Here is a 22,354-nt window from a genome sequence, read left to right as displayed (position 1 = left end):
TGCCAAGAAGCAGGTCATCCCCACTATGGAGCCTGGCGAAAGGGTGGTATTTATCCCCCACTTCCTCCGCGGACTAGGGTTTCCCCTCCATCCCTTTGTTCGTGGTCTCATGTTCTATTACGGTCTAGATTTCCACGATCTAGCCCCAAATTCCTTCGTCCACATCTCGGCGTTCATCGTCGTGTGCGAGGCGCTCCTCCGCATCCCCCCACACTTCGGCTTATGGCTCAAGGTCCTCAACGTGAAGCCGAAGGTGGTCGGCGGGCAGCACGCGGACTGCGGCGGCGCCATGGTGAGCAAGCTCCCTAACGTCACCTGGCCCAAAGGGGCCTTCGTGGAGACCGTCAAGATATGGCAGCAGGAGTGGTTCTACATCACCGAACCTCGCGGCGCCAACTGCACGGCCACTCCTGAGTTTAGATCCGGACTCCCAATGTGGCTCACGTCGTGGACCAACAAGGGTCTGGACTGGGGTTCAACCGACGAAGTGATGATGCTGCAAAAATGCATCAAAAATATCATAGAGAAGGACACCAGTCTCAGTGATGTGATTCAGGTGATGCTTTTCCGCCGGACCCTTCCCTGCCAGCGCCGGCCTCTCCATATGTGGGAGTTCAATCCGGAAGGGTTTGCGGACCCTACAGTGCTTCTTCGGCACGAGGACGCACGAAGAGATCTGTAAGCTTCTCTCAAGGCCTAGAAGTCGTGGCCGGAGACGACCGACGACATCGGCCTCGACTGCGATCATCCGGCCACCCCTGTAAGTCTTTAGTTTCCAAGCATAACTTAGTTCACAAATCAAAGGGGTATGCTGAGACTTCCATCCTTTAATCAAGGCTGGGCAAAGAAGGCAGAGCGGATCAAGTGTCCGGCTCCGCTGCCCGAAAACCCAGCTGATCCCGTGCTAACGAGGATGCTGGTCCCGGCGCCGTACCAGGCGCCGGAGAAGAAGTCCAAGAAGAAGGGCAAGGAGGCCAAAAGTGGCCTCCGCCGCAAAGGTACTTCGGATGATATGTCCGGAGAGACCGAGGCTCCCTCCTCCCACGAGGGAGATGAAGACGAAGAGGAGGAGGAGGAAGAGAGAAATTCTCCCCCTAAGGGGAGGAAGAAGAAAAGGGCGGCCTCCGTAGATCCAGAGCCGGAGGCATCCAAAAGGGGGAAGATATCCCTCTCGGATGGCTCGGATTCGGATGCCGAAGCCATCCCCAAACGGCGCCCCAGGGCAAAGCCCCTGGCCGAATCGTAAGTATCTAAGGATGCTTTACATACATCCGATCTTTTACAAATTGTAGGGTAACATATTACATTATGTGTTTCAGTCCGGCCCGTGGTCTCCCCCAACAATCATCATCTTCGGGGAACTCTCTGGCGCTGGAGATGGTGGAGAGCGAGACGCCTCCGCGAACCTCTACGCCACCCACCACGGATGACACCAAGGTGTTATCCCAAAGGAACTCTCCGGACCACGGAGAGGTGCAGGAGGCCGCCAAGACGGCGCCAAAGGGTAATGCCTCGGCTGCCGAGAACATGGGGGCACAACCCCCATGGAGACTGACGACGGGGGCCCTGACCAGTCCGGCCCCCAACCAAACACCATTCCGGAGGCCTATGTGGCTCCGGAATCGAGCGAGCAACCCCCTTCAAAGGAGAGGGGAGCGCTTACTCCGTCGGCGACCTCCACTTATCCGGAGGCGCTGAACCCTTTGATGGACGCACTGCAATGTGCTTCCGTCGTGGAGGAGCACCGTACCCTGATGGGTACGGTGGTTGAGAAGGTTCAGTCCACCAAAAGCGGGCTGAACGAAGCCTTCACCAGCCTACTAGCAGGCTTCGAGGTATGCGATGTAATATTTTTAGCCGCTTTTCATATGAAAAACATGCATGACTCTGTTCGGCTTAAAAGGCCGAACAGAGGATCAAGTGATATTCGCAGGAGATAACGTACTTGTCTATTATGATAAACAGGCTTCGCTGTTAGCGGCGACCGCCCAGGCCACCGAAGTATCCGAACTCAAGCGGAAGCTGGAGCTGGCCGATGAGGATCTCATCCGCATCAACATGCGGTTTGATGAGGCGCAAGGTATGTTTTTGAAAAATTGTTTACACACCTGAAGTAATATACCCATGCAGAGTCTAAGCTCCTGTGTTGCCCTGTTCATTATTGCAGGTAGTGCGGCCGAGGTCGAGACCCTGAAGGGTGACCTCGCCCGAGCCAAGGAGCAGGCACGGGTGAGCCAAGCGGCCGCTGACAAAGCAGCCGCGGATTTAAAGGCCGAGCAGGTTGCCTGCCGCCGATACGAGGAGCGGGTGACCGAAGTGGAGCAAGAGCTCAAGGACGCTACCGACAAGTGCGAGGCCTTGGAAGAGAAGAATAAGGCTCAAGCGGCCGATCTTACCAAGGCTCTCCAGGGGGCCAAGGAGGCGCGGACCGAGTCCCGGGCGGCTCGCGAGGAGATCAAGCAGGCCGAACAGATAGCGGCTAGTAAGCCCTTTCTTTTGCAGAGTAAATTCGGTGGTCAGAAGTATGCCTTGCTCACTTGACTATGGAGTTATCTAGATGCCTTTGCGGATCTTCCGAAGAGCGCTGCCGATGCCTCACAGTATTTTCGGGCCCAAGAGGGGAACACGACGGCGAAGCTCTTCTGGTCACAGTACCTGGCGCTAGAGCGTCCAGCACTGTTGAACGACCAGATGATGCAGCTGGCGGAGCTACATAGGATGTCCGGTTTGGCCATGAAGTACGTCATAGTCCGGCTCTGGCCAACCGAACCCATTCCTAGCAGTTACTTCGGCCTGGTGAAGCGACTCACTAACGCGCTGCCCCGAATTGAAGCTGTCAAGCGCTCGGCGTGCATCGAAGGTGCACGGATGGTCTTCGCCCGTGTCAAGATGCAATGGGCGAAGATAAAGGCCACCGTCGCAGCCGAAGGCCCGCCCGAAGGCAAGGACCACCGCAAGCCGGAGCAGTATTTTGATGACGTCTTGGAGGGTGCCCGGATAGTAGAGGGCCAATGCTCGAAGGATATCGTGTTTGAGTAAATGTATCCGAGCTATCCAGACATTGTTTTATGAACTAAGGCTTTGTAATATATTTGTGCCTTTATCTGGAATTATTTTCCTCCTGTGCGGCCGTTTTTATTTCTGAAAGTTTACCAGTCATCGGCTTCAGCCCCCACGTTGAAACTACGGGGGTGTTCGGAATAGCACTTGACCACACTCGACCCAACGTCTTGGTCCGTAAAGGAGGTGTCAGTGCAGCGAACCAGGCAATCGGACTATGCGCCTTTATCACTCTCACTTAGCCATAGGAGTTTGACAATGGGACTATGAGCTAGCCCCTGGTGCGTGTGCGGCTATCCGAACATGGATGCCTTAGGCGCGTGACTGGGTGGAGGCCAGTCTTTCGTACAATACGGAAAAAATCGCAAAAGATTTAGAGCATGTCTAACAGAGCCCTCAAAAACTCAACCTTCAAAACCAGTTTGAGGGCTGAGAAAATGTCGTTTTGAAGGCCGAAAATCCCTGGCGCAGATTAGTGCCCTCAAACCAACCCTCAAAACAGAATATTCTATTTTGAGGGTTGGTTTGAGGGCTTCTGTTTTGAGGGTTGGTTTGAGGGCACTGATCTGCGCCCCGGCCTTCAAACCTTCAAAACAGGACAGCAACATAAATCACTCTCAAATTTGCAAATGATCATGATCACATACATGAAATAAACTTGCAAATCATCATCATCACATAGTAAATCCCATGGACATCATAGCAAAACATACAACGTGCAAATGATCATCATCACATAGTCATCAGAAACATCATTTGCAAAACATAAAACGTACGAACAACTTCAAGCACCGGTGAAGTTGTCCACACCTCCATCGCCTCCACCACTCATCTTCATCTTCTTCCTCCTCCTCACCCACCGCCTCCTCAACATGGAGGTCGAAGGAAGCAAGTGGAGGAGCCCCTATATGACACGGTTGGTGCGGACATTTCATCTAACACGTCGGTCGCGGTTGGCGGCCGTGCTCGGCGGTGGCGGTGGCGGTGCCGCGGTATGCTCTGCCCCTTGCTTGCGGCTTGCAAGCTACTTCTCCTTGCGCTTGGGAGCAGCCGCGGTGGAGGTTGCCTGCTTGGCGGGCTTCGCCGCCTTCACCGCGGGGGCGGGCACGGGCGGCTTGCTTGGCACGACGTGGGTGCCCGCCCGCCTCCGTTTTTGGCCGATGTGGGTGGCCGCCACCATCTCCGCCACGGCAGCGTCGGTCGAGGTGGCCGGAGGTGGGAGGCGCGATGCGGGGGCTGGCACGGGCGCGGCCACAGGCGAGGGTGTGGATGAAGCCGGCGGCGGAGGGGGTGGCCGGGCGCTGGAGGGGCTCCATGGCCGGCGGCGGCAACAAGAACGGGCGGCGGCGGCGCGGGTGAAGCCGGCGGCGGGGAGAGGAGGCTTGGGAATTTTCCCTCCCGCGCACAGAGTTGAGCAAGTGAGGGTTGAGCCTTCAACTTGCCCCAAACCCTCACTAGTGTAGGTTGGCCTCGAACTTGAGGTTTCGGCCTGGAATTTTTTTGAGGGTTTAGGGATTTGAGGGTACTGATCTGCGCCTTTTTTTGCTCAACCCTCAAACTGGCGGTTATTTTGAGGGTTTGACCAGTTTGAGGGCTCTATTAGACATGCTCTTAGTAAGTCACCGACTCGCTGACCAGCTCTCGCTGTATCATGACAGTTAGTTTTCGGCTTTCTGTACTGAGGTATTTGACCGGACGAACCAGAAACACAATCGCAGTAGTTCTCCCTTTACTACCTTAGCCGAACAAGCGGAACATAAGGTGGTAACCACTGGAGCCGGGCAACCCAACTATTGACCAAAGATATGATTCGGAGCCGATGCATATAATGCAATATTCAGGACGCCGACGTATACTATAAAAGTGTTCAGTGTTTTTTTGAAAAATATATGTGGCCGAATAGAGGACCTGGCAATTTATCTCATGCCGAGGTGTATATGCCAACCTGACGTGAAGAGGGAATACAGATTAGGAGATAAGCCACTACCGAATAGGGTTGGGCGAAATTGTTTCCATTATAGTCTGATTGATACGTCAAAACGTGCTCTTACAAAGGATGACATAAGCATCAAGGCTATTTTACATGCCAAGAATTTGTGAACAAGGGAAAGTTGTATACAGGTCCTAAAAAAAGAAAAGGTGGTCTTGAAGATCCTTTGGACACCCTGCCACACGTCTGCGTCGCTTTTGCCTTTGTGGGAGAGATTCCTTGAGAGGAACGGCCCACGGTTGTCTGTATGAAACCGGGAGTCCTTGTACGACCGTGGAGTAGCTAGGTTTTAATGTACCTGTGGTATTGAAGAAGAAAAAAGAAAAAAGATCAAAGAAAAAGGTCAAAGTCATATAGGGTCGAGTCGTACTTTGGACCTATCCGTATTGTGCCTCCGTCGTTGCCCAGGGTATTTTGAGTGCGTAATTGCGCACACGCGGTACAAGTGTCGCGGATGTGTGTGGCGATCAACGGAGGCAAAATTGCTAGTCTAGCTCTGGAGTCGCCGAGCTGTCATCATGCAGAGTGGACCGGACTCGTTTAACATTGTCCGGGGGCTTGATGGCCGATGAAGTGTGCGGCTTGATAGGGCCGCTCTGTACCTCGGCTGCGAGGGCCGCGGTGTGCTCCTCGGTACGGAGGGAGCGCTCCATGTTTCCATTAACTGTAATAATGCCGCAGGGTTCGCGCATTTTGAGCTTTAAGTAAGCATAATGCGGGACCGCATTGAAGCGAGCGAAGGCGGTTCGTCCGAGCAGTGCATGATAACCACTGCGGAAGGGGACGATGTCGAAGATCAAGTCTTCGCTTTGGAAGTTGTCCGGCGAACCGAAGACTACTTCCAATGCTATTGAGCCCGTGCAGCGGGCTTCGACACCAGGTATTACTCCTTTAAAGGTGGTATTAGTAGGCTTGATTCTTGATGGGTCAATGCCCATTTTGCGGATCGTGTCTTGATAAATCTAGTTAAGATTGCTGCCATCGTCCATAAGGACTCGGGTCAGATGGATCCCGTCGATGATTGGATCAAGGACCAAGGCTACCGAACCTCCATGATGGATACTGGTCAGGTGTTCCTTACGATCGAAGGTGATCGGGCAAGCCGGCCAGGGGTTGAATTTTGGGGCGACCGGCTCTACAGCGTAGACGTCCCTCTTGGGGATATGAGTGACGTATATCATATTCATTGTTTTCACCTCAGGGGGAAATTTCTTCTGTCCCACTGTGTTCGGTGGGCGAGGCTCTTCGTTGTCCTTGCTTGGCGGCCCTTTCCCCTTTGTGTTTGGTGTTTAACTTACCGACCTGTTTAAAGACCCAACAATTTCTGTTGGAATGATTGGCAGGCTTGTCAGGGGTGCCATGAATCTGGCAAGGCCAATCGAGTATTCTGTCCAAACTGGATGGACCGTCTTTGTTTCCTTTGAATGGCTTCTTCCGCTGTACGGATTTAGAGCCACTGAATCCGGCGTTGACCGCCGTGTCTTCTGTATCTTCATTGTTGTTTTGATGCTTGTGTTTGTTGCGTCCTGGCCTACCGTTGCCATCTCTGGCTTCGGAGGTGCAAGGGTTGCTGGTGCTGTTGGTTCTACGAGCTAACCAGCTATCTTCCCCCGTGCAAAAGCGGGTCATGAGTGCAGTAAGGGCTGCCATGGACTTCGGCTTTTCTTGGCCGAGGTGTCGGGCAAGCCATTCGTCGCGGACGCTATGTGTAAAGGCCGCGAGGTCTTCGGCGTCCAGACAACCGATGATTTGGTTCTTTTTAACTAAGAACCTAGTCCAGAGTTTGCGGGTTGACTCTCCGGGTTGCTGGACTATATGACTTCGATCATCGGCGTCCGGAGGCCGGAGATAGGTGCCCTGGAAGTTGTCTCGAAAGGCGTCCTCCAAATCTTCCCAGCTACTAATGGAGTTCTCTGGGAGGCTGTTTAGCCAGTGCCGGGTTGGTCCCTTTAGTTTTAGTGGGAGGTACTTGATGGCGTGGAGATCCTCACCACGAGCTAGGTGGATATGGAGAAGAAAATCTTCAATCCATACTGCGGGATCCGTCGTTCAATCGTATGATTCAATGTTCACGGGTTTAAACCCTTCTGGGAACTGGTGCTCCATTACCTCATCGGTGAAGCATAAGGGGTGTGCGGCGCCTCTGTAGCCGGTGACGTCATGACGGAGTTTGGACGACATCCGTGTTTGGTTTTCAGCCCGGGTGAGGTTATGCTTGTCGCGCCAGGCCTGATGGTTGTCCTCTCACGTTGGAGCTCGCCCCCTTGATCCATAGATTGATCTGGTCTAACCGGCTCTATTGTCCAGATCCTTGCGTAGGTCGTAGGTGTAGACTGGAGCCGCTACCTCCTTGCCTCTACGGCGGGGTGGTGCGGGCTGGTGTTCGGCGTAAGTAGATGCTCTGTCCCGCCCACGTGGTCGGTCAGGTTCATCAGCGGGTTTATACTTTGGCGGTATTGGCTCAAGGGCCTTATCGTCAAATTGTGGTAGTAGCTTGTGCTTCGGGTAGCTCTTTGTTGGGCGTTCGAGGCCGTATTCTTCGGCTGCCAGGACTTTAGTCCATCTGTTATTGACCATATCTTGTTCGGCTTGAAGCTGATGTTGCTTCTTTTTTAGGCTTCTCGCTGTTGCGATTAGCTAGCGCTTAAAGCACTCTTGCTCGAGGGGTTCCTCTGGCACGATGAAGTCTTCGTCGCCGAGGCTCACATCATCCTCGGAGATTGGTAGATAGTTACTATCCTCCAAGTCCTCGTTCAAGACCGGATCGTCGGGGTTAACTTTCCCCTCCTCCCAATCGTCATGTTCGGATGTGGGCTCGATGGGGGCTTTGGGATCTTCGTTATTCTCCGGAGTGTTACTGGCTCCGGTGCCGGTATTGCTGTCTTTTTCGCGACGTGATTTTGAGCAGCGCCGCTGGCGTCGACGCTTCGGTGGTGCCTCAGCAGGCTTGTCCTCAACCGGATCCTTCCTGCCTTCGCCATCATCCTCGTTGGGTGTATCCACCATATACACGCCGTATGTGGAGGTGGCCGTCCAACGTCCAGTAAACGGCGGTCTTGTCCTTGTTTGTCTCCGGCGTCGTCGTCCACGCCGTCGATGTCTTCGGAGGCGTAATCCAGCATGTCGGTTAAGTCTTCGACAGTGGCTATGAAGTGGGTGGTGGGTGGGACGTAAAATTCCCCGCTTTCAGCCCCTAATCCGAGCTGGGCGTAGTTCGGAGGTGATTCCTCTGTAATGGCGAGGGATCGCATTAAGTCCAGAGCCTCATTTAAGAGCGAGGTTTGGAGATGGAAGCGAGAGTCCGTGGAGCTAGGCAGGGCAAAAGCCTCCTGGTCGTGCTCACTTGGTGTGGAGCTCAAAAGTTCGGAGCTAGTGTCCGGGGCGAGTCCGGCTTTCCAATGATAGGGGGAACCCAATTTGACTCTGGGCTTGCCGATGACACAGTCCCCTCCGGATCTCCGGTTGTGAGCTTCATAATCGGAGAGAGTCTGGTGGGCTCCAAACTCCCATCTTCGGACCCGATAGTTTCCTCCGGATCTGAGGCCAGAGCGGTGGTCGAGGCCGCGAACCCTTCGAAGATCAAGTCTCCTCGGATATCAGCGACATAATTCAGGTTCCCAAAACTGATCTCATGACCAGGGGCGTAGCTGTCGATCTGTTCAAGGTGGCCAATTGAGTTGGCACGCAGCGCGAAGCCGCCGAACACGAAAATTTGACCGGGGACAAAAGTCTCCCCCGAAACAGCATCGTTGTAGATGATCGAACGAGTCATCGAACCTTCTGTCGATGGCACAACGGAACTCTCAATGAAAGCACCAATGCCGGTGTCAAAACCGGCCGATCTCAGGTAGGGGGTCCCGAACCGTGCGTCTGAGGATCAAAGGTAACAGGAGACAAAGGGGACACGGTGTTTACCTAGGTTCGGGCCCTCTCACTACAAAAAAAAGACACATCCGTGACATTTTGGGCCGAACGAATTTTTTTGTCATGCTTATGACACTTCTATGACGATAATTGTGACAAAACTTGGCATCATCATAGATGTGGTGGGCTCCTACTTCTATGACAAAAAATCATGACAGAAAATGGGCTTTTCGTCCCGGGCGGGCCGGAGACACAGTTGCATGACATTCTTTGGGCCGTCCATGATGGGAAAACCCGTGGTAGAAGCGAGGGCGAGGAAAATATCGGGGAGTTCCCGGTTACGGTGGGTGGTTGGGGGCCGAGCGATGTGCGTTTATCTCGTACACGTACGCGCGTGGTGCGAGGCGTTGGGCTCTAACTGAACCCGAGCGAGGTATTCGCCTACTGAACCGAAGCGATTGCACTGCAGGCTATGCGTTACTGAACCCGAGCGATCGATTGATGGCTGTTAACTGAACCCGATCGAGCGATTCCTTTGTTCGCTACTGCTGCTAACTGGAGCCGATCAAACCTGCTGCCTCCTGCCCTTGATGAACAGTGAGCGTTGTTGGGGGGTTGGATGAACAGTTCCCGGTGGGGGGTTGGATGAACAGGACCCCGTGGTGTTGCCGCTGGATGAACAGGACCTCGATCGATCGAGTCGGTTGGGCGTGGATGAACAGGAGCCGGTGGAGGGCTGGATGAACAGGACCCCGTGGAGGGAAGGTTCAACAGTAGCCGGTGGAGGGCTAGTTGAATAGTAGCCAGTGGAGGGCTGGATGAACAGTAGCCCGTGGAGGGCTGGTTGAACAGGACCCCGTGGAGAGGGCTGGTTGAACACTAGCCGGTGGAGGAGCGGAGTAGGCTGGATGAATAGGAGCCCGTGGATGAACAGTCGCAGGTGGAGCCTGGAGGAGGTCGATGGTGGATGAACAGTAGCCCGTGGAGGCAGTCGACGGTGGAGATGAACAGTATCCCGTGGAGTCCCGTTTTGCGGTACACCACACCCCTCCCAATGAACAGGATCCCCGTTTCGACCGTAGCACTACAACACAAGTCTGTTTCCTCCGTTTTGCGGTACGCCACACCCCTCCCGATCAACAGGACCCCGTTTCGACCATAGGAGGTCCAAGAGAAGTCCGTTTTCTCCATTTTGCGGTACACCAGACCCCTCCCGATGAACAGGATCCCGTTTCGACCGTGGCCGGTCGAACACAAGGCCGTTTCCTCCATTCTACGGTATGCGAGGCCTCGTTTTGATCGGCTGTCCGTCCAAGCCGGTTGGCTCCCGATGAACACGACGTATTACATTGCCTCCCGATGAACACGACGCATTCCGTTGCCTCCCGATGAACACGACGCATTCCGTTGCCTCCCCATGAACACGACGACGACGACGCAGTTTCTCCGTTCCGACCCAGCCATGTACACGAGCCATGGCCATACATATGCGCGAGTAGGCTTCGAGACCCCGCCCGTATGTACGTACGTGGCCGTATTCACTTTCTTGCACCCTGGTTGTACGTACGTGTACATGCTACGTCCCAGCGTCTACTACGACATGTGCCCTTCCTTACACAGCCATGGTTCATCGCTGCAGCCTGTAGACAGACCGATCGACCAGTATGTACGTACACGTTCGCGACCAGAATGACAATGCTACGTACGCTTCGCCAGGTGCGTCCCGACTGTCAGGCACTTCCTTGCATGGGAAGATGTAGCTGGTGGGTCCTAGCAGTCAAGGGGCAAATCATTTTTTTGCCCGTAATATGGACGCACTTCCTTGCGTGCGAAGATGTAGCTGGTGGGTCCCAGCTGTCAGGGGGAAACGTTTTTCCACGAAATACGGTGGCCCGTTCGGTGGGTCCCTGCTGACAGGTGGAGGAATCATTATTTTCCGCGTAATAAGGAGGCACTTCCTTGCTGCGGCCGTGGACCCAGCTGTCAGCCTCTCCACATACAGTACTCTTCTGATGGAAGTCGTTCCTTGACCATGTTGACCACGCCGCGCCGTGAGCACCAGGGCGGTGGATGACGGCAAGGCCTAGGAAGGGGACGACGCAGAGCCGGGGAAGACGCGGCAGTAGAAGCCCACGCGGAGAGGAGTACGAGGGTTCACTGGTTCGGCTGCGGTGTGAGGTTGCCGTCGCCGTAGAATAACAGGGGTGTGGGTGAGTAGAGGGATGGCCTAGCCAGCAGTGGGAGTAGTTGGGGGCGGTGAGGCCTCCGCGGCATCACAGCCAGCCACGGGAGGCAAGAGCACGCGGCATGACCGGCGCTGCTTTGGGCGGCTGGAGCAAGAAGACCAGAGGTTGAAGAAGCACTACGGTCGTTGGATGGACATCGTACGGTCACTGGAGATAGAATCATTCATATTGACTAAGTTGACAAAGCCCTCCGCCCCCGTCAACTTAGTAGGCCCACAAGTCAGCCTCCCGCTATGGTGGGTCCCAGCTAGCAGGGGGTATTCATTTTTTGTGCGTAATAAGGAGGCACTTCTTTGCGCGCGAAGATATAGCTGGTGGGTCCGACCTGTCAGCGGGGGGAACGTTTTATTCGTGAAATACAGAGGCCCTTCCGGTGGGTCCCAGTTGTCAGGTGGATGAATCATTATTTTGCGCGTAATAAGGAGGCATTTCCTTGCGTGCGGCCGTGGACCCAGCTGTCAGCCTCTCCACGTACAGTCCACTTCCGATGGATGTCGTTCGTTGACCACGTTGACCACGCCGTGCCGACAGCACCAGGGCGGCGGACGATGGTGAGGCCTAGGAAGGGAACGACACGAAGCCAGGGAAGACTCGGCAGTTGTTTCCCACGCGGAGGGGAGTACGAGGGTTTACTGGTTCGTCTGCCATCGCCGGAGAATAACAGGAGGTGTGGGTGAGTAGAGGGATGCCTAGGCCAGCGATGGGAGTACGGTGGGGCGGTGAGGCCTGTGCAGCAGCACAGCCGGCCGCGGGAGGAGGGAGCAAGCAGTCCCGCCGGCGCTTATTTGAGCGGCTGGAGCAGGAAGAGCAGAGATTGAAGAAGCACGACGGCCGTTGGATGGACATCCAACAGTCACTGCTTGTGCGTCAACCTTTTTTAGGAAAGCCTCAAATCTGTGGAAAACAACATACAACCCATCTGCCATTATTTCTAATAATTTACAGCCCATTTGCTAATTCTTAAGGTTTTTTTGGAGCCCATATTCTTTTTGTTAGCATTACAACCCATATTGTGGCCACGGTTAAAAAATTATACGAAATTTTGCATCTTTCGGTGCGGTCCAAACTGTTTTTAATCCCGAAATTTCCAGTCACATTCAAACTGATTTTAAAAATAAATGTATATCTATATAAAATCCAACAAATTTTCCATGCATAAAAATCAATGGAATTTAAAATCTTGAAATGAAAAAAAATTGAAACTAATTGCCGGTATGATGTGTTTTAAAAATGTACATCCCATTTCTCATTACTGATAGGTCATTTTCTGGGCCAGACGAATGAAGCTCTCCTCATCTTGAAAGATTTGCAGCCCAATAGGCCTGACAAAGTGACTTACATGACAAAGCACAAAAAACTGGGCTAGCCATTTTCAGAAAGAAAAAAAACTACTGGGCTGGTCTCTGGTAAAAGAAAAGGCTGTCTAGACAGGCCAGAGTGCCCCGCACAGCCCAGTTGACACCCTGCTTCCATCTCAAAAACAAATTAGATAAATGCCACTCCAATTATGGCGATTCATAAAAATGCCACTGCAATTTCCAAACTTTGAAAAATGCCACTGCAATTTTTGCAAACTTTGAAAAACGCCACTACAATTTTTGCAAACTTTGAAAAACGCCACTCCAGACTTCGAAAAATGCCACTGGGAAATGGCATGAAATGACATTTTTCAAAGTTTGGAAATTGCAGTAGCATTTCTTGGAATCACCGGATTTGGAGTTACATTTATCAAATTAACCCAAAACAAAAATAACTGGGCGAGCTGCTAGGTCCCTGGTGTCAGCCGCTCGTTGTGCAATTCTCACATTTATTGACTACGTTGACAATGGCATGGGACCCAGGTGTCAGAAGTCCATTAGGACGAGCCATTTTTTTACTGGCTTGAAATAAGGAGGCACTTGCTTGCGTACTGCCATGACCTTGGTGGGTCCCTGCTGTCATCCTCTCCACGTACAATCATCTCCTGATTGTGTACGTGTCAACCTGGTAGGCCCACAAGTCAGCCTCTAAACCCGTGGCGGACAAATACAACCCATTTCAAGAAATAACAGCCCATTCCATACGTTCAAATGGAAAGTTCAACATTCAGAGCAAAGTAACAGGTCTGATCCAGATATAGAGTGTTGAACTTCCATGTTGACAACCATCATAGCCAAGTTAACTATCTACTCCCACTAATACTCTAGTAGTGTACAAGTACTAACTTACTCTTAGCTAACTAGACGATGCCGGTCGCCATCTGTGGTACACGCTAAACGCCGGCACCGGCGTCCTCCGCCTCGCCTCGGACTTGCCAGAGGTGCGATACGGCGCGTTGCTCGCGCGCGTCGGCCCTTTCCATGTCGGCGTGGTCCACCGAAGCTTCGGCTTCTAAGCGAGAAACCCACTTGACGAGCTGGTAGTAAAATTCGGCATCGCGAACGCGTGCATGCCCGACATCCTCCAGGGCTATTTGCCGGGCGCCGGCCTCCACGTAGTCGGCCCAGTTGCGGGCGCTCTGCTCGCGACTCAGAGCGTCGGTGCGCTGCTGCTCCATGTCCCGCTGGCGGCGCAAATCGGCGATACGCTGCTCCTCTGCCAGGCGGTCGCGCTCCAACAACTCCTCATACTCCGCATTGCCATCTAAAGACCGATAGAATGCCTCCTCCCTCCATCTGGCTTCCGGTGAAAAACCGAACACTAGTTCCAGCGGTGATCGCCTCCGGCGTCGCTATCGCGGACGGGCGGGGGCATGGCGGACGTGGCGAGAGCGAGGATAAGTGGCGAGCGACGTCGGGCCGGTGGGGGCTTATGAGGATAGGGCGAGTTGGGTGATGGTGCCACCGGAGAAGGCCAGGAAACAGTAATTATAGGCAGATGGTAGGCGAACCAGCATGTCGCAGGAAATGCGACGGTCATCGCGGTCATCGGAATTCAATGCATAAGCAGGCATGGCTTAGGCTGGTCGTAATGGTAGTATCATATCTAGTATCATGCATGCCAGCTTGCCGTGGAAAGTTAGAAAAACTGAAATTACGACTGTGTCGTCCCGTCCCATCAGTGGTGTGTCCCGTCCGTGTTGGGTCGCACGCCGGCATGACAGTTAAACGAGTGCACTCGAATCATCCAGATGAGGTACTCCCTCCTTGTCAAAAATGATTCCACCGCTCATCATCTACCTTGGTTGGTGAGATTTTTGAATTAAGCCCTGCAAACCGGAAAGGAGGTAGTACGTGCGTGATCCGCTATTTATTCATGTAGGATCGAGTAGGTCATTTTTTGAATTGAGCCCTGCAAATCGGAAAGGAGGTAGTACGTGTGTGATCCGCTATTTATTCGTGTAGGATCGAGTAGGTCGGATAGTGTACGTGTAGGATCGAGTAGGTCGGATGGTGTACGTGTAGGATCGCATTAGCTGATGAACGTTCTCTGGGAGATAAGGCATTTGCGAACGTTTTTGCTGCCAGTTTCTTCATATTCGCATGGCATTTTCTTCAGAGCAACTTGTCAGTTTCTTCAGAGGTAGGCATATTTATTCAAAAAACTGCCACTTCGGATCTTGCGTCGCAACTAAAACTGCCAGGAGCGCATTAGTAGGCTAGCTCGTGATCGATCAGTAACTTGTAAACACTGAGCGAACAGAAATAAGGAACTGTTAGTAACTTGTAAACACTAAGAACACAGAAATAAGGATCATGATGTGCACAGCAGTAAGAGCCGATCCGTTCGAAATGTTCACACGAGACTCACAGGCCTGGCATTGTAATATGTTCACATTAATAGCCCAAATTCAAAACCAACTAGTACGATTCCCATACATAAGATCAACATGTTAATGCATCTCAATGATTCACATATCATATACAAATATGTAGCTCAAAAGCAAAGATCTAGAAAAAACATATGTTCTTCCTACTAACATGGATGCTTCTCTTGGCCAACATTCAGTACAGAGCGAAAGACAAACTTGTTTGTGAAGTCTACAATTCCTCTTGCAAACGTAAGTGGTTTCACCAACAGCTGGAACCATGAGAATGAACCACACATGATGGAGGAACATCCACTGCAATATGAGTTGGTCTTCTCTCGATCACACGGCGAGACTATTTTCGGAATACAAACTTTAACTTAGGCAAAATGATGCCCATTGTATAATCAGACCAAAGCAATGAAGCACCTAGTGTTGGCCAATAAATAGTACAATACTACTTTTCTTCAGTCCAAGAAGTGACTATCCAATCTTTCTGTGTCTATTTTCAAATGGCACTGCATGGAGTGACTATACTATTCTCTTGTGCAGTTCAACCAAAATTGTGGTCACTTTGTTTGTTTGCCAAATAGCAACGGGCAGACATCTCTGTCTGCACAAATATCAAGTAGCTAGTAAACATATACCCTAGCTTGTATTTTCAGTTTAAACACGTCTCTTCCGCTTAGCATCTGTCATGTTTTGCACTGGACAATTTGATATAGTCATGTTTTACCCTGGACAATTTCATACAGAATTGATTTGCTGGTTCAGAGCATAAATATAGCGCCTATTCTTCATCATACCAAGGATATCCATGTTCGCAGTGATGGAAGAGGTGAAATCGATACAACCGAAATTGAGCATCCAATCACTGAATCCTGTCCTGCACCTCCAATTTAGGTCCACCCTGCCAATAAATTCACATGCAAACCACTAGTATTACTATCTAATGACAGTACAAAAAGAGTAGCAAGATAGTAGCAAACCATGTACCTTCGTAATGAACAACTCATAGTGCCACCAATTGGATATAAAGGTTTGGAAGAAAACATGCTCCTAATGTTGACCCATTTGGACTTTTTGTGTAGTTCCACTAAAATCGAGCATCCCTGTTTGCATAGATATTGAAAGTGTGATTACTATAAAAGTGGCACTAGTTGAATCATAGACTCACAAATATAAGCATTCCAATTTCTTAATGGGAAAAGGTAGCAAGACTGTTTCTAACCACCTATTTGAAGTAATAAATAAGACAACAACAGCTGATGTCAGGAAGGCATACATAGTTTTTCCTAAGAAATTGAGCCATTCCTGACCTTTCCTCTTCTTTTAAGCATATTTTGTACAGTTCAACTAAAATAAAATGCCATCACCGCCTTGACAATTCAGTGACACTGTACAAAAGGAAATGACTTAACATTACATCATGATGTCAGGTATGTAGTCGACAGGCATTAGAGACAAACATACAGACCTCCTCCGATAACATAATGAACATTAATTTTAACAAAGGTGTGACTAGCTTTACCGGGATAATTTGAGTGAACTCTACACCCTCTGTTCCTTAATATAAGACGTTTTCGCAGTTTGATTTAAAGTACCCAAATGTCTAGTATTTAGAAAAACAGGTAGTAGTTTTCTTGAGCACATATCTGGAAAAGCTTGCCACACTTTATATATGTCCATACGCTAATGCAACACCATTCGAATAGTACAAATATACACTAATCCAGTGGCTAGTGCAACTATAGAGTAGTTATTTTATTACAGGGTATAGTACAATGGTTTTACTGAATAGATTTCCATAAGCTCTTGCACTGGAAGATTTCTATAAGAATTAACAATACAAAATGTAAAGGTAACAAGTTTCAGCATTGGTATACTAGCTGTGCAAGAGCATTAAACCAAATACAAAAGTCTGAAGGTAACTAGCATTATTAACTAATGATAGTATAAAAAAATTGCAAACCATGTACCTTCAAGGTAAATATCATTTCGAACTCGAGGGGACCTAAAAATTGCTATCCCAATCTTGATAGTCGACCAAACATAAAAACTTGATTGAACGAATCAAGAGAACAGCCGGAGGAGGAGGTGCCCACTCTTGACCTTTCCTCTTGACACTGTACAAAAAAATTGACTTATCTCATGAAAGTGAGGTATGTAATCTATAAGCATTAAGAGTGCAAAAATCTGAAGGTAGTAACAAGATTCATCGTTGGTATACTGGCTGCGCAACAGCATTAGAATGCCTTAGCTGAAAAATCTTTAATACATCCACAATCAAAAGCTAACCTGAAATAATCCAGTGACATTAAATGGCATTGCTTAAATTTACCGGTGGCATTAGACTGAGTGCGGCATTAGTTAAATGTGGCATCACTTTAGCAGTACATTGCTTGACTTGACTGCTGGCATTATACTAACAGCAAAAAAGTGGCAATAAGAGCATGGGAGGCCCATTCGGACAGTGGGCGCACCAGTACGATGTACCTCCACAGACGGATAGTGTGGTGAGGGAGGTATGGTTGCCCAGAGCAACAAATATCCAGCCAGCATATGTGGATTACGTCCCATTTTTGTTCTCTTTAGCCACCTTTTTCCTATGTGAGGACAACAAACCGATCGACCTGGTCATTCTCTATTGCGTTGACATGTCTTTCTACCCTTGTTCAAGCAAGAGACACGAGACTCGTTCCTTAGCTACTGATTTTCCCCTTTTCAACCTAGATGTGGTTCGATGCCTAGTCTCTTGGACTGAAAGTGCATTATATCGACTAGAGGGGGGTGAATAGGCGATTTTTATAAATTCTTCACTTAGGAATTTGTGGGTGAGGAAATTCCTTAGCGAAGAACTACTTGTAGCGGAATAAGTACTCAAAAGTATGCATAGCAGAACACAAGCATAGTCATCATGATGAAATGAAAACAAGCACAGAGTACAGAAAGCGTAAACACAGGATAACACAGGATGAAGACAAACAGACTGAGGAAATTGAACTGACGAAATTGAGAAAGTCCTCAGTCAAAGTCTTCAAACACAGATATGAACAATTGCACAACACAGGAATGAGGAAATGAAAGAGTTGAGGAACAAGAACCAGTAAGCTTGGTGAAGACAATGATTTGGTAGACCAGTTCCAACTGATGTCTCAGTTGTACATCTGGTTGGAGCGGCTAGGTATTTAAACCTGAGGACACACAGTCCTCACTGTATTCTCCTTGAACTAAGGTCACACAGACCTCGTCCAATCACTCGTGGTAAGTCTTCAGGTGACTTCCAAACCTTCACAAACTCGGTCACTCGGCGATCCACAATTTTCTCTTGGATGCTCTAGACCATGACGCCTAACCGTCTGGAAGAAGCACAGTCTTCAAAGGTAACAAGCGTCGGATCCACGCAGGATCAATCTCTGGAGTGATGCTCAATCACTTTGGGTTTATAGGTGCTTGGGTTTGCGGTTTTTCCTCACTTGATGATTTTCGCTCAAAGTCCTCGGAGGATGGGACACTCTCAAATGACAAGTATCAATTTCTCTCAGAGCAGCCAACCAGCTAGTGGTTGTAGGGGGGCGGCTATTTATAGCCTAGGGAGCAGCCCGCATGATTAGACATAAATGCCCTTCAATGATATGACCGTTAGGTGGGTAATATTTTGGGACAGCTGGCGCATAGCATAGCAACGGTCGGAAATTTGAGGTTCAAATTCCTCAGGGCTATCATGTTCCTCACTGTGTAGGCAATCCCCACTGGCGAATTCCTAACTCCTCAGTCAGAACAAATTCCTCAGAGACCAGAAGAACTCCGTCTTTGTCACTGAAGAATATGACTGAACTGTATGAGATTTCCATTGGCTTCACTTGAAGGGATTGGTAGGTGTAGGATTTTGAGTTGAGCATCACATGGAAATTTTTCCTTAGTATTTCCTCGACCCCCTTTAACAGTACGGTGTTTCCTATGACTCAAGAAAGAGAAAATGAAACTACGAAAACAAAAGTCTTCACGCTTCATGTTCCTCAAAAGAATACCAAGTCTTCAAGGTCACACCAATTTCTTCACTTTCAAAGTCTTCAGAAAGTCTTCAGAAATCCAAAGTCTTCAGTCGAAGAACATCATTTTTAGGGGTCGACTTTCTCTGTAATTATCAAACTCCTCATAGACTTATAGATCTGTGTACACTCACAAACGCATTAGTCCCTTAACCTATAAGTCTTCAATACACCAAAATCACTAAGGGGCACTAGATGCACTTACAATCTCCCCCTTTTTGGTGATTGATGACAATATAGGTTAAGTTTTCAATGTGGATAAACATATGAAGTGTAAATACTGATATTGAGGAATTTGATTGCAAGATATAGAAGAACTCCCCCTGAAGATGTGCATAGTGAGGAATTTGCTTTTGAAGCAATGCACACTTGAAGAGTTGAATCATGGAGATCTCCCCCTATATCTTGTAATTCATACACGCATTTGACATAATATATGAAGAATTTGAAATGCATGATGAAATATGGTGACTGATGTAATTCAGCATGCGTGCAATAACATTAACAAGGAATAGGCATGCAGAAGAAACAGCAAAAGTATCAGGTCACCATAAAGTTCAAGTTTACAACTCGATCCAACAAAGTCATCAGAAGAACGAGAGTTGTAACTTAGGAAAAAACGCCCATATAATAGACCCGCTTGAAGACTAACTCAAATTTCTCCCCCTTTGTCATCAAATGACCAAAAGGGTCAAAAATGAGGACTAACGCCCCTGAAGAATATCAAGGTGATGAAGGAGCGTCAGCGTTGTTGGGGTCGGTTGTTGGAGTAGGGCCTGCCGCAGTGTCGTCCAAATCTTCATTTTCATCAGTGTCACGTGATGAAGAATAGGAGTTGGCCACCAAGGAAGGAACCTTGACCTTCTTGTACTTCTTCGGAGGAGGTGCAGCCCAGTCAAGATCCTCCTTGAGACCCATTGTCTTCAGATCTTCTTCACTATAGACTTGAGACAGAACAGCCCAGGTGCGGTTGAGGATTTCATGAAGGTAGTAGTGGTTTTTCTTCACTGTATTGTGGGTAGCAGTCATGTTGTGAAGAATTGAACCAAACTGACGCTTGACCCATTTATGATTGCGATCAACCTTCTAGTGAAGACTGAGGAGAAGCTCACGGTCAGTCATCACCCTGGGTGCTGTGCCTTGAGGATTTTGCTTGGGTGCGTTGGCGGCAGAGTCATGGGTGGCAGAGTCATCATTGGTGGAGTAGGATGCAGCCTTGCGAAATTGTCCATCCAATGGACGACTGCCTTCATCAATTACAGCAGTAGTGTCGGGGATATACCCCGCGGTATGACCCGGCCGGAAGTATGACCCGGCCGGACTTGGCGCTTCACCGATGACCCGTCGGAGGACTGACGACTCACGAGCCTGACGATTCATGGATGGCCCCGATGGCGGGTCAGATAGAAGACTAGGCCCAAGGCCCAGATGGCCGGCTCATGTGATGGTGGGCCAGCTTAAGAAGAAAGGGATGACGAATATTTCCTTTACAAGGGAGCAAGACCCGGACTTGTAATTAACTTGTAAGAGAAGATAGACTAGTCCTAGTCCTACTAGGACTCCACATGTAACCCGCCCCTCTAACTTATATAAGGAGGGGCAGGGCTCCCCAAAGAGGGACAGGCAACAAGAAATAATCTCTAGGGCTAAACACCGAGAGCCGGAGCCGGCGACTCTCCCGTGATCATAATGAGACCTAGCCTCAAACAGCATGTAGGGTTGTTACCGGATGATGTTTCCCGGGGCCCGAAGATGTCTAAACCTTTGTCTTGTGCGTTGATCCGCCCTACGTCTCTCATCCCAATCAACCCCTCTCAAGCTACTACATAGATGCGCTGGCCTCACGACTAAGTCCTTACACCTAGGACATCTGACGTGTTAATTCCACGACAGTTGGCGCCCACCGTGGGACCCGCGCACGGTGGTGTTGAGTTCTTGGAGGGATCTTTCTAAAGGGATCAAGAAGCTCGTTATTTTCCAGATGAAGAAAAGTGGGCACAGAACAATCACGCAAGATAACCCGGGCCAGAACAGTTGCCAAGCTCTTCAGAAATTCCTCCGCCGGGTGTTTTCCTAATTCTGTTGGTTAGTTTCGAAAGTTGGGGATATGAGATTTAAGTTCGAAGGAGATTAGGGTTGCATGTGTGCGCCGCCATAGGTGACCTAGCAATCTGCTGATCAGGAGCCAGATCGGTTTCGGGGGTTCTGCTACTAGAAGCCTGGACCAACAAGTTAAAAAAAACAAATCGTCAGGGCAGCAGTGGTTTGTCCGGCAAAGCATCTACAGTTAAATCGCGAGCCGCTGCTGTCAAGTTGCAGCTGGCAAAAGCAGGTCCCGAGACAGATTTGTACCGCAATCACCGAAGGCAAGTCAACTTGCGTGGGAAAACAGGACTAAAACAGGACTAAACGACGCATAGTCAACAATTGACTCGCCAACACGGCCTAGTGATCCGACAAGTTCTTTGTTACTGATTCAAGTACGGTGGAGAGCGACTCCTACTCGGACGAGGCCAGGCCTCTGTTGTGCTTTAGGCCGTCCATGTTCAAAATCCACGTGAGGGCAAAAAGTAGCTATCACCAGATCAAGTGGAAAGCACCCATCAGTTATTATTTCTATACCACATAGGAAAAGTGACTTGGCACAGATTCCTAGGTTTGGGATGAAGAACTGTACTCACATGGGATCGTGTACTAATCACACGAGGCCAAAATCAACTGCTCTGCCCCCAGGGTTCGCTGGCTGGAAAGTCAACCGCCGCTCTCCACGGCCGTGGCCCGTGTGCCTGCGTCCGCACGGCTCGAACACCTCCGTGGCCGTGGCCCTGCTTCACGGTTGCCGCCAGCCGGCTCGCCTGTTACACCACCTCCGTCTTGGTGTCCACTGCGAGTCGCCGTCGCCTCTAGGCTACTGCGCCTCGAGTCGCCCATACATGGTTTTGCCTCTGAGCCGCTGCCCCCAGGCATGCTCTCCTGCTGATTGCCGCCTGAAGAAAGGAAAGGTGGAGAGCTGATTGGACGACTGGAAAAAAAGTCCTGAAGCTTGGCTGCAGCGCCACTGCAATTTGCCGTCGCGTCCTCCTCTATTGCGGCCGTCCGAGCCACCGCCCGGCTCGTGCCCTTGTCCGAGCCGCCTCTGGTCGATCTGCTAGCGGAAAGTTGCTACTACAGTTCCCTGTGTTCGTTGTTGTGGCTACCCTTTAATATATCAGGTCAATTAACTCATGGCCAAAGTATGATCCGATCCTCGTGTGCTGTCATTGGAGGTCGCGTCTACATCCGCACTACGTCAAATCACTCAATGGACATGCGCAAGACGCCGCCCCTGCGGCCCGGGCTACTTTGACTCGCCGGGACCGTGCCTGCAATTGCCTCACCTGATCACGCTGACTTACAACGCCGTGGCCGGCTCATC

This window comes from Aegilops tauschii, chromosome 1 (assembly GCF_002575655.3).
Source record: "Aegilops tauschii subsp. strangulata cultivar AL8/78 chromosome 1, Aet v6.0, whole genome shotgun sequence".
In the NCBI taxonomy this organism is placed as follows: domain Eukaryota; kingdom Viridiplantae; phylum Streptophyta; class Magnoliopsida; order Poales; family Poaceae; genus Aegilops; species Aegilops tauschii.
Note: the sequence above shows the minus strand (reverse complement) of the source record.